This window comes from Mixophyes fleayi, chromosome 1, assembly GCF_038048845.1.
Source record: "Mixophyes fleayi isolate aMixFle1 chromosome 1, aMixFle1.hap1, whole genome shotgun sequence".
In the NCBI taxonomy this organism is placed as follows: domain Eukaryota; kingdom Metazoa; phylum Chordata; class Amphibia; order Anura; family Limnodynastidae; genus Mixophyes; species Mixophyes fleayi.
The window spans coordinates 154,470,816-154,483,742 of NC_134402.1; positions in this window are offsets into that span (position 1 = coordinate 154,470,816).

Sequence of the window (12,927 nt, forward strand, 5' to 3'; positions counted from 1 at the left end):
CGCCAGAAGTAGCACAGAAGGAGCACCAGAGTTGTTTGTTGGAGGGGGTAGGAGGGATGGGGGCAGTTGGAGAGGGGGTGGAGGAGGAGATGTTGAGTCTGATGGCCCCAATTTTAGAAGAGAAAAAAGTGGAGAAGTCTGCAGCGGAAAGGGAAAGTGGGACAGGAGGGGGGACAAAGGAGGGAGTTGAAGGTGACAAAAAGGCGATGGGGATTAGAGGACTGAGAAGAAATAAGGGACTTGAAGAAGGTTTGTTTAGCAAGGGATAGAGCAGAGCAGAATGAGGAGAGGATAAATTTAAAGTGAAGGAAGTCAGCCAGGGAGCGAGATTTCCTCCAGAGGCGTTCCGCCGTGCGAGAGCACTTTTATAGGAAGCGGGTCAGTTTGGAGTGCCAAGGTTGGGGGATGAGGCGGCATTGGCGGATAGGAGAGGCAGGGGCGACAGCATCCAAGGCAGTAGTGAGGGAGTGGTTATAGAGAGAGGCCGCTAGGTTAGGGCAGGCCAGAGAGGGAAGGGGGGAAAGGAGAGAATCAAGAGAGGAGGAGAAAGAGATGGGGTCGATCGCTTCAAGGTCGCGTCTGGTGAGGGTAGATTTCGGTGGGGGCGGAGCAGGGGAGGAGGACAGAGTGAAGGAGAGGAGATGGTGGTCAGAGAGTGGGAAGGGGGCGATGGAGAAATCAGAGAGATCACAGTGATGGGAGAAGACAAGGTCAAGGGAGTGGCCAAGACGGTGTGTGGGGGAGGAGGTCCACTGGGTGAGGCTTAGGGAGGTGGAGAGGGTGAGAAGTTTGATGGTGGCAGGGTCAGAGCAGTTGTCAACAGGGATGTTGAAGTCGCCAAGTATGATGGAGGGGAGGTCAGAGGAGAGATAGTGGGGGAGCCAGGCGGCAAAGTTGTCTAGGAAAAGGGAGATAGGGCCAGGGGGACTGTAAATGACAGAGACACGGAGGTGGGTGGGGGAGAAGAGACGGATGGAGTGAACTTCGAAGGAGGAGAAAGAGAGGGAAGGTAAAGTGGGAATGACCCGAAAAATACAGCAGGGGGATAAGAGGAGGCCCACACCACCACCAGGACGGTCTTCCGGTCGGGTGGAGTGGGTGTCCCTCAGTGTCCCCAGTTTCTGGCCTCCATTTTAGGTTGCCTCTTTAGCCCATTCTCAGTATACACAGGCCCTACCACACCCGTGGCCCCACCTTGTCCTACCGGACTAACCTTAACTTTAGACCGGCCTCCTGGGTCCATCTGAACTCTGACCTAAATGTTTGTCCTGACCCTCTGGAACTCTGGTCCCTCCTGATCTCACCTAACATAAATGTATCTAATTTTATTCCACCTGTACTTTATTGTCCTCCACTACACGTGGTTTATATTGTTCAGACTGTTATTTTATTGTTTAGACTGTTATTATTTAGACTGTTATCTTATTCTCCGCTGTACATTGTCTACATTCCTTGCCACTGCTCTCCTCCACCTTATTTGTCTCCATTGTTTTGCCACTGCCCCTCTGTTTCACTTCATTCCACAAGCCTTCATAATCCCACTCACTGTTTTTGCTCCATTAGTCCTTTTTCAACTACCCTCCTCCAGCCACTGCCACACCCCTCTCCTGCTCCTGTCCCCCATCTCTCACTATGCCACCCCGCTCCTGTCCCATACCCATCCTCTCCCAGGCCCACCCTCACCGACCTTTATCTCATGGTCCCTTCTCTCCCCCTCGCTCTATCAACCCGAACAATCTCATCCACATCTCCCCGCATCCTTCCCTCCCTTTCTCATGTGCCCTCTGGAACTCAAGGTCCTTCCGTAACAAACTGACCTCCATCCACGACCTCTTCATCTCCAACTCGCTTAACCTTCTTGCCATCACTGAAACCTGGCTCACTCCTTCTGATACTGCCTCACCCGCCGCTCTCTCCTATGGTGGCCTCTCCACCTCATCATCATCATCATCATTTATTTATATAGCGCCACTAATTCCGCAGCGCTGTACAGAGAACTCATTCACATCAGTCCCTGCCCCATTGGAGCTTACAGTCTAAATTCCCTAATATAGACACACACTCACACACATAGACATATACATACAGACAGAGAGAGAGAGACTAGGGTCAATTTTTGATAGCAGCCAATTAACCTACCAGTATGTTTTTGGAGTGTGGGAGGAAACCGGAGCACCCGGAGGAAACCCACGCATATGCACACATATGGCAGTGATTCCAGACCCACCCCAATATAATCTTTTCCAGATGGTACAAAATTCTCTGCTCCCAAACTCCAACTTAATCTACTATTACAGTTACCTGTGCTGAATTAATTGATTGATGATCCATTAGATGAATCTAGCCAGTTCCATAGGGCACCAATGGTTAGGGGGCATCTAAAACACCAAATGAGTGACACAATGTTTTTTTAATGCCCCTGTGGTGCCCCCACATGGAGCATTGCTGCTGACATGGAAGAGAAGCAGCTGGCAGCTTCTTAATTGTGAATCTGCCAACTGTTGCTTCTCCATGTCTGTGATGGGCTGGGAGTGTAGCATTTGGCTATGATGTCACAGTCATGCGCCACCCTCCCACTGAGCAGCAGAGAATACCGCCTCCACCTCCTGGTAAGGTAAAAAGTAGCTGAGGTGGAGATGCAATGCCCCCCGAAATAGCATCGGCACAGAGCACAGGTAAATGCAGTAGAGGAATAAGTGGGGAGTTTTCAGCAGAGCATTTTGAACTGGGTGGAAGGGTCATGTTGGAGGATCTGTCGTTCTTGTCTTTTCTCCTACCTCCTATGCGTCTCACAGAATCATAACAGCAATAATAATTAACACATGTGGAGCTTTTAGAATCAGTATTTGACTAATTAATACAGTTACTATTTCTGTAGAAATGTTTGTAGTATTCCTTTAAGCTGCTATGTGCAAGGAAGTACAGTTTATTGTTTACCATTGGAAAAACATTATATTTTTGAATGTGCTATAACTTAAAATAGCTGTATTTCCTATACTACCACATGAGTCTGTTGTTATGAGTGGAAACATGTATTTTAGACATTGTGGCTGTTAAAACAGCTGATGACAAATACTTAGTATCATCATGCCACCCTACAGCAGCTTGTTTGTGCTGATGTCATCTTATAATGCACACACACACACACACACACACACACACACACACACACACACACACACACACACACACACACACACACACACACACACACACACACACACACACACACACACACACACATTAAATTGTCTGTACACTACTTTTTTAAAATAACTCTACGATTAAGATGATTTGCAAATCATAGTTATATTTTTTCTGAAGCCTTTTGTGATTACAGCATTTATGAAGCTGAGAAAAGCTCTATCTATGGTGAAAAGCCTATTTAACAAAGACAGTGGTGTCCCAATTGTAAAGCGCTTAGGAATTTGCTGATGCTATATAAATAAATGATGATAATTACGATGGTAGCCATCTGAGGCTGGTGATAGCAGGGAAAAATGCTTTATTGTTTAATGAATATGAACTGAAATATTTTAAAATAACTATTTTTTTTCTATTTTTTCCCCATGTGGAACTGAAAGCCTGCGCGTCCGGTCATGCATGTGCACACAAAACTATCCCAGCGAACCGGGAAGTTCAGCCGTACAGGTCCTGGACAATATTGACAGGCAGCTAGTTTAACCCATGATAAATTGCAGCATTGATAGATTTCCTTTCACTGTGATCAGGGCCGATTAACCCGAGGTCTTTTCCATTGGGCACAATGGGCAGGAGCCCGGGGGCCCTGCAGCCCAGGGGGGCCTGTCGGAGGCAGCAAAAAAAAACAAAAAAAAAAACCTGAAAAAAAAGAAGAGAATGGGAACCACTGTATGTAGGTGAAGATTTATTTTATATCAGAGTGGAATTCAGGGCCCTCTTAAGAACATCTTGGGCCCCCGGGCACAGCAGTGCACCGGGGCCCCTATATATACTAAAAAAATAAATTATTATATATATGGGCCCTGCAGCCCAGGGGGGCCCGTCGGAGGCAGCAAAAAACACAAAAAACACCTAAAAAAAAAGAAGAAAATACCTACCTTGCGGTCAGCTGGCGATCCGGCTCCCTCCTTGGTCTCCTCCTCCGTGCGGCGCTCGCAGTGCATATTGGGCGTGACGTCATCACGCCCGCCCGAAATCCATTGCGGAGCGCGACGGAGGAGGAGACCACGGAGGGAGCCGGATCGCCAGCTGATCGCAAGGTAGGTATTTTCTCCTTTTTTTTAGGGTTTTTTTTTTTTTGCTGCCTCTGACGGGCCCCCCTGGGCTGCAGGGCCAATATATATAATATTATTTTTTTTTGTTTATTTAGGGGCCCAATATGTTCTTAAGAGGGCCCTGATCCAGGGGGGCCTTGTCAGTGCTCAGCAGCATTATTCATCGGTGCAAGGGTGTGGACGCCCCCAGCCCGATCAATGCTGCTGAGCCTGTCACTGTAGTCCTTCCGCGGCTGTCAGTAATCTCCTTAGGGAGAAGATATCATGAGTCTCACTTTCACGAGATCTCTTCAGTAAGAAGCATACAGCGCCTCGGAACGACTAAAGTGACTGGACAACAGAAAGAGGTAAGCGCTTGGGGTGGGGGGCGGCTCACGGGTGGGGGGGGGGGGTCGGCTCACAGTCGAATGGAGGTCCCCATAGCCCAGGGGCCTCCATTCCTTTAATCCAGCCCTGACTGTGATAAGGGGTAAGAGAAAATCTATGTTATAACCACACATTGATAAATAGTGGTCTTAGAATTAAATGATATTGACTGATTCTTTTAATCAATAGTCAGCCATTGTGACCAAAAACATACTGCTAGGTTAATTGGCTGCTATCTAAATTGACCCTAGTCTCTCTGTCTGTCTGTCTGTGTGTATGTTAGGGTATTTAGACTGTAAGCTCCTATGGGGCAGGGACTGATGTGAGTGAGTTCTCTGTACAGCGCTGTGGAATTAGTGGCACTATATAAATAACTGATGATGATTGATTGCTATAGGCTATGGCCTATTTACACTTCGCTGGTAGATAAGTCCTTAGATGAGTGTAAATTTATACATTGTAATATATTTTATACAGATATATATTATGCAAAACTGATATATATGTGTGTATGTATGTATATATATATATATATATATATATATATACTTTATTTATATTTAGCATTTTACCATCATTTTTACTAACATTCATATCTTACATAAGTGTACGGTTGTTGATCTAGTCTTTAGTCTACTACAAGAATCACAAATAGCTCAGGATTTTTAGCCTCAGGTGTATAGTAAACAACATGATTTCGTAAAATGAAGTACAGTATGCAGAGCAAGCTTGTGTGTGGTCAGCCATGAAGTGAAGAGGTTGTGTAACTCGGGCCTGGTTGTTGACATGGACTATTCTAGAGTTCTGCAAATCCAATATGTGGGCTCTTTATTTGTCTACATGAGTTCACTTCCAGGAGCGGCACCCACTCACTGTGAATTTATTGCTTAATTGCAAGAGGGATTTAGTATGAAAAGAATATCTGAATTGTTGTTTCTTTTCGATCAAATTTTCCTGTGGTTTTTCCAGGCCACACTAAGTAGTCGGAAAATGTGAAGTGTTTCCAGTTACTAAGTTACTAATTTACTTGAGCTGCAGATAATTAGACACATCATCATGAGGGAATTTATTGCAACTCATGACAGATCATTAAAAGGGAACACATGCCTAATCTACTGGAGATATTTCACATCACACAGTCAGCGGATGAAAAGATGAATGCAAAAAATGTCTATAGTGCAAATACCCCTAATAATGAAACAAATTCCCATGGAAACAGTAAATAGAGTAGTAGTAAGGGTATGTAAATCTTCATAACCTGTTGTACTCTGGAATGAAACTGTGCTATGTATTATATTCTATAAGCACAGTCTGCACTTTATATACAGGTAATAAAACATGGTAACAATAAAACTAATGTATATACTGTTGCAATGCACAATGCACTAGGGGGCACATTTATCATTTAACGTTAAAATAGAGAAATGGTTATCAATCCTTATCGGACGGATAAGTATTGATTCATTTCTCAATTTTATCAAAACCGGAGTACAGAAACAGCAGTCCCGATAATCTGCTGTTTCTGTGAAAAAAAAAATCATACTTACCTGCCTCTTCGGAAGCGCTGTCTTCGGGTCTTCTCCTTACTCTTCAATTGCGCATGCGCACACAGATCCTCTCTCTGTCTCTGCAACGATAGTTGCAGAGAGAGAGCTGTGAGTGACAGGGAGGGATCATGTGATCCCTCCACACATGCGCTGTCCAGCTCTGCTCTCCGGAGCAGAGCTGACAGCATTAGATTTCCTCATGTACGCCAGCTGCAGCTGGCGTACATTAACATGACAAGTTCCCGAAAAAAATGTTTTTTCGGGACTTGTTAGATTGCGGCCAGGAGCAGTCACCATTCTGTTGAATGGTGACTGCTCCCAAAAACGAAGAGGAGTGCAAAGCAGCAGATATCCATGATATCTGCTGCGATGCCCCCTTAATAAATTTGCGGAGGACACTGTGGCACCTTAATTATCCGTTAAAAGCACTATCGTGCTTTATTAAATATGCCCCTATATAACGAGCAGTATATTGCACACACTATTATATATATGGTTTTATGCTTGCTACTATGCAGAAATGAAGCTACTATATTAATTTTTGTAATTTGCCTCTGATTTTCTGAGCCAGTGTACAGCATGATAAGTTGCAAAGCAAGATGTATGTGACATCATTTAATTTATGGTTAAAATTGAACTAAATAGAACAAGTCTGGAATGCATATGCAGATGCAAACCATTTAATTTATTACTATTAAAATGCTCCAACTGGATAGAGAAAGAAGGTGCTGGGTATGCCCACAAAATCACAGCTCTGCCGATGTGGTAACATGTTAGCAGCTATGCTGATGAGTTACTAGGCCAAATACCTGTGCTGATGTGGTGACATGTCTACCAGATATGCTGTTGGGGTATCGGGACCATAACTGTGCTGATGTGATGTAACATGTGTAGCAACTGTGGTTATGAGATACCATGTATAGCATCTATTCTTATTGAGTTCCATGTATAACAACTGCCAGAGTACCATGTATAGTTACTGTGCTGATGAGGCACAAGATTCTGAAAATTGGTTCCATGGCCCTTTTGAGCACCATTGGATTGCAGGATGGTTCATGAATCTTTAAAACCTGAGACCTGAGACATATAGTCTGGATATATGGTCTGGATGTATATAGCAATTTAAACTCCAGGGAAATTGTGTTGTATTATAGAAAGTCAGCTTTCTAAAAGACTTGGCTCTAGTAAGAGCTGGTTTATTGTTTCCCTGAAGTGAATGAAGAGAGGACGGTTTCCATTCCTGAGGTCCAGTTTAGATACTTTGTCTGATTAGCAGTTACAGCTGCAATGTATAAATAAAAGGGTGTATCAGTCTGCGATGTGTGTCTATCACTACCTGGGAAAGAGACATATGTGTTCCTTGTAAGTCAGATAAATTTGCTTTATTCTGTAATAGCCAGAGAAAATGTAAAAGTGGTTAATGGGAACCCAATAATAGGCTTTTGTATCCTCACATTATGATACATAGTTGTTGTATCAGGTGACAAAAAAGGTCGAAGACATTGTGGAACAAGTGGTAGTTCCTAAGCCATATAGGAGAACGGTGTTTGAACTGTCTCATGGTTACTAACAGCAGGACATTTAGAGGTAGAGAAAATCTCTAAAATAATTTTACATTGTTTTTTATGGGCAGAGGTCCATAAAGGTGTGTCTCAATATATTGTGCATTCTGTCCAAACTGCCAGTACAGTGCTCCCAGAACACATTTTAGTATTCACATTTAGATCAGGTATCTTTTAAACCCTCACACATTGTTTGGAACCGTTTAAAAACAGAAAATAAAATTAAATGGCATTGACAACATTTCGGACACCCTAGACTTAGCATAACCTTTGGTCAAAATAACTACAATCAACCACTTCCTATAGCCATGGATGTGCTTCCTGCACCTCTCTATTGGCAGTTTAGTCCGCTGTTATTGCGAAAACTGCTCCAGTTCTCTCATATTTGAAGCTGCCTTCCCTCAACAGTTGTTATCAGATCTCTCCACAGGTGTTCTATAATATTTACCCCCTGGACTCATTGCTGGCCACTTCAGCACAGACCAGCGTCTCATCTTGAACCATTCTTGGGTGCATTTTGAAGTGTTTTTTGATGGAAAACATAAAAAGGGACATAACAACTGATTGAAGTTCTTTGATATACACATGCTATCATTTGTTTTAAAACAGGCTAATTGTAATTTTTGTGTATTTCATATAAATGTTTTTTTTAACATTAGTCAGATTGTTTTTTAATATTTTCACTTTCATCTTTCTGACATAAATGATAGTGGTTGAAATGGCCATGTATATGGCCGCAAAACGTTGTTGCCTCTGCCGACAGCAACTACAACAACACTGCTGGCCCAATGAGTATATCTACAGGTCAGGTGTAAGCCTCTTTGGGATGCCAGATGCAGAGGTGATACGGCACTTTCACCTACCACCTCATGTAATTATGGACACTCTGCACATTGTGCCTATGATCAGCATCCACATTGTAATACCGCCATTGACTAAATTATTGGCCGTGTTACATATCTGTGCATCTGGGTCTTTCCATAGTACAGGAGCTGTCACAGCAGGAATGTCCCAGACTGCTTTCAGTCGGGTACAGAAACGTATACTATGGGTATTCCTGTTGCACAGCACCAGTTATTGATGTCCATAAAGCAGCAGTTTCACAGCAGTAGATGAAACCCATGTAACACTGATACCATTTTTAGAAATTGGAAACATTTCCAGTCCATCAATGTTCTGGCTGCATATGATGCATCTCTCCAAATCTAGAATAAGAACAAATTAGTCAGCACTTTCAATTTATATCAAAATATACTTTAGATAAGTCAGTTTTTATAGTAGCAATTTTTTAAAATACAGAAAAACATTAAAGTTTATACACATAATCTACAATATTGAAAGCATGCAGCTTTTTCACAGCTTTGCACTGAATTTAGGGATGGCAAGAAGTAAAAATAGAAACAGAAAATGTGTCTGTTTCAATTCGGTTCAATACACACTATATGCAGCTCTCTCTGTCTACTGGAATGATAGTAATAATAAGCTTGGAGTATTTACCATGCAATGCCACAAAGCTGTAAATATATGGAGCTCGGTTTTGCTGTATGGTGCATCTCATAGATCCTCTCTTAGGAGTGCATATGTTCCCAGATCATCAGAGGTATAGCAGAAAATAACCAAGGGTTAATTATCCAATTTACATATGTTATCTTCACGTCATTGCTCTGTGCGCTATTTTCATAATTTCACTATTAGGATTGGGGTACCTGTGGAGGAGGAGGTCTAGGTTGCTATCAGGATGTATTCAACATCAAACTGGAGCAAGGGAACACCCAGAAAAATACATCCTTAATGGGCAGCATGGTGGCTAAGTGGTTATCACTTCTGCCTCACAGTGTGGGGGTCATGAGTTCAATTCCCAAACCTGGCCTTATCTGTGAGGAGTTTGTATGTTCTCCCTGTGTTTGCATGGGTTTCCTCTGGGTGCTCCGGTTTCCTCTCACACTCCCAAAAAAATCTGGTAGGTTAATTAGCTGCTAACAAATTGACCTCTGTGTGTGTGTGTGTGTGTTAGGAAATTTAGACTGTAAATCCCAATGGGCAGGGACTGATGTGAGTAAGTTCTCTGTACAGCGCTGCAGAATTAGTGGCACTATATAAATAAATGGTGATGATGAGTATGTACTTTAACTGTTAGTGCATTTCCATTGTGTTGTGTTCCATGTTATCTTGGGCTGTAGAAACAAATTCTTAACAAACAGAACATTATTTGGCTTTTATGAAATTGTAAATAATAAATTGTATTCATGTTTATTAATTTGTTTCCTCAAAGGACAATTTTAATATTGTCTCTCCACACTTGGCTCCAAGTGGTCTGAGCACTAAGGGCTATAGGAGCAGAGGCAGGTGGTGAGGCTCCCTCAGGCTCCCTGGGGAAAGGTACTGGGACTTCTGGGAACAGTTGCACCAGGCTCGCTTCCAGGGATGGGCCTACACCCTTGATAGAAACAGACAAGGACTCTCTGGATGATTTGCATAGTTGATAGCTCTAAGGCCTCCAGATCGAACAGGTAGTGAATGTTGGAGACCAGCAAGAAGTTAGGAGGTTGGTGTCTACGGGAGCTCTGCCTACTGACAATCCTCTCCTCCTACTCCTACTCCTCCTAATTAACCTCCTCATGCTGTGCCCCTTTGGTACTTTATTTCTCATTCATCAATATTTACTGTCAAAGAAAGTTTAATATGTAAAAATTAAAAAGTGATGTTCTTTAGATATAAAGTGTTGTATGTGGGTAGTTCAATTAAAGTTGTGATTATCCATTACTTTAAAATAGTTTTGAAGGTTAATCCTAGATTAGGAAAAGCTTTTAATGAGTACACATTTTATCAAAATAAAATAAGGGGTACATATTTAGCCTATTGCTCAGTGCATCTTTATTACTCTCTTCTTGGCCATTTCAACCCAAATATTGTTGTGTAAATGTAAAAATTATTTATCAACAAACAAGAAATGCTAATATTTGTACTTACATCAATACAAGACCTAGAGCATATAAGATAACTTGAATTTGGGATCTGGTCCCAGCTGGGGTTTTTCCTACATTTTCAAACTTGCAGAGAAGCTTAAATTTTCCCTAAAAAATCTTTTATCAATATCTTCAACTTAGGCACCTCTATCGATCCTTAAAAGCGCCTCTCCCCTCGGACCATTGCTCTGCTCTAGAAACTTTATGTTGCAGTTCCCCAACTACTAGAGGCTTAATATCCACCTTGTACCAATTTCTTAACAACTTTGGACAGCCCGAAAATGATCCTCATGAGCTTGCCTGGGAGAGGGACACCGGGGAAACCTTGACTCCTAAAGAATGGTCAAAGGTGAGAGCTAATTTAGCTAAGTCATCCATATCAGTTAGGATAAAAGAAAACTCTTGCAAGATTTTCTACAGGTGGTATTTGGTCGCCTCTCGTCTCCACACTATCTTCCCGTCGTCTAGCGACCGATGTTGGAGAGGGTGCAGTCTGCGGGGTACCCTGTTGCACGTTTGAATGGTGGTGCCCTAAACTACAACCTTATTGGCAACAAATTCATAATCTCATTAATGATACTACACAGGTTAAAATGCCCGAGTCCCCCCTATACTCACTTCTTCCTAGACGGCTCCCGGGCACTAGTCGCTCCACGCAAAAAAATTTCAATCATATTTTAAAATGCCTCTAAATGTTTAATTGCCGCCCTATGGAAAAACACCTCTCCCCCCTCGCTTTCAGCCACTATCAATAAAGTATGGTCAATCTATAGGATGGAAAGCATCACAGCTCTTCTCAAAGACAAAACCAGTGAATTTCCAAAACACATGTTCTTCCTGGAAGAATTACTATGATGCTGAGCCTCCCTTGACAACCATTTGACAAGTCTCTGTTGTTTTGATATATATCCCCGTCAGGTTTAAGAAAGATCTTTATGCATATAAGCTTTAGAAAATCCTAATTTAATTTGGCCTTCATATAACCAAACGGGTTAACGCTCCTCTTCCCTATAATCTGATGCATAAAACAATGAGTAGATTATTCTCCTGCACCCCTCCCCACCCCCCAAAACCTTTCTTTCCCTCATTGTTAGTCTTCCCCCTCCCTCTGAAAAATAAAAACAAACAACATTTTTCCTTTCTATGTATAGCATACCTGATCTTAGATAGTTACTCCGAGCCTTTCTTATTATTGTTAGTAAATGTTTTTGAGTTTCATATGTATACATTATGTTTATACATTCTCTTGGTATGTGTCAAATACATTGTTTTGTTTTCTAAAAACCCTAATAAAAATTACCTTTAAAAAAAAAAGATAAAGATAACTTAAAAACATTTTTCTAACAGTTTATTCTACTGAGACATAAGGGAGAAAATTATTATATTGCACAATAGTACAGGATTGTTCACAGTCTAGGGCTTCTTATAATCTATATATTATATCATAATAATAAATACCTGAGGGTGCTTGGTGTTGCTCTGCATGAGGGACCTTCGTCAGTATCAATTTGTCTTCCCCTGGACTTCCTGGATGTCAATTCAGGGACAATGTTATCTGCTCTAGAGCCGACAGGACCAAAGAGGCTAAGAGGTGGCATCACAGAGGTTATCCCAGAGCTTGTCCTTCAGGAACTTCTTGGAGTCCGGACACCTGTGAAAATAAAATCTTACTCTAAATCCATCATGTATTGTCTGATTTAACTTAAGTAATATGGATGGAGGAGAGATAAGAAAAGGGATAGAGAGATAAATCAATCTATCTCTCTATATACAGTATATGTGAAACAGACTATGCATGTTATTTATTTAGTCAAAATAATTGGCTATTATCAGCTACTCCAAAATATAACACCAAACCATTGTAAAGTATGGAAAAGTCTGTCTTACATAGAAACAGAAAGGTTATGTATTACATTAACCTATAATGTTTGGCATCACAATTACATAGTATTTGCTTGCCTTTGAAGTTGGGTGTGGCCGGGGGGTTGGGGGTTCAGTTAATTACCTTTTTTTTATTTCAGTTAAGCTGCAAGGTAATGTCCTTTCATATGTGCAGCTTGGTCGCAGTCTATAACTGCTACATGGTGTGGAGCAGTTTTTCCAGCACCTCAACTTCTTTGAGGGTGAAATTGGGCTGATGCCGCTTCATGGTGGAATTGGGCTGGTGCCAGGTGCTTGTTCCTCAGGCTGAGACATTGTTAAGGTTAATTTGGTTTAGCAATATGATGAT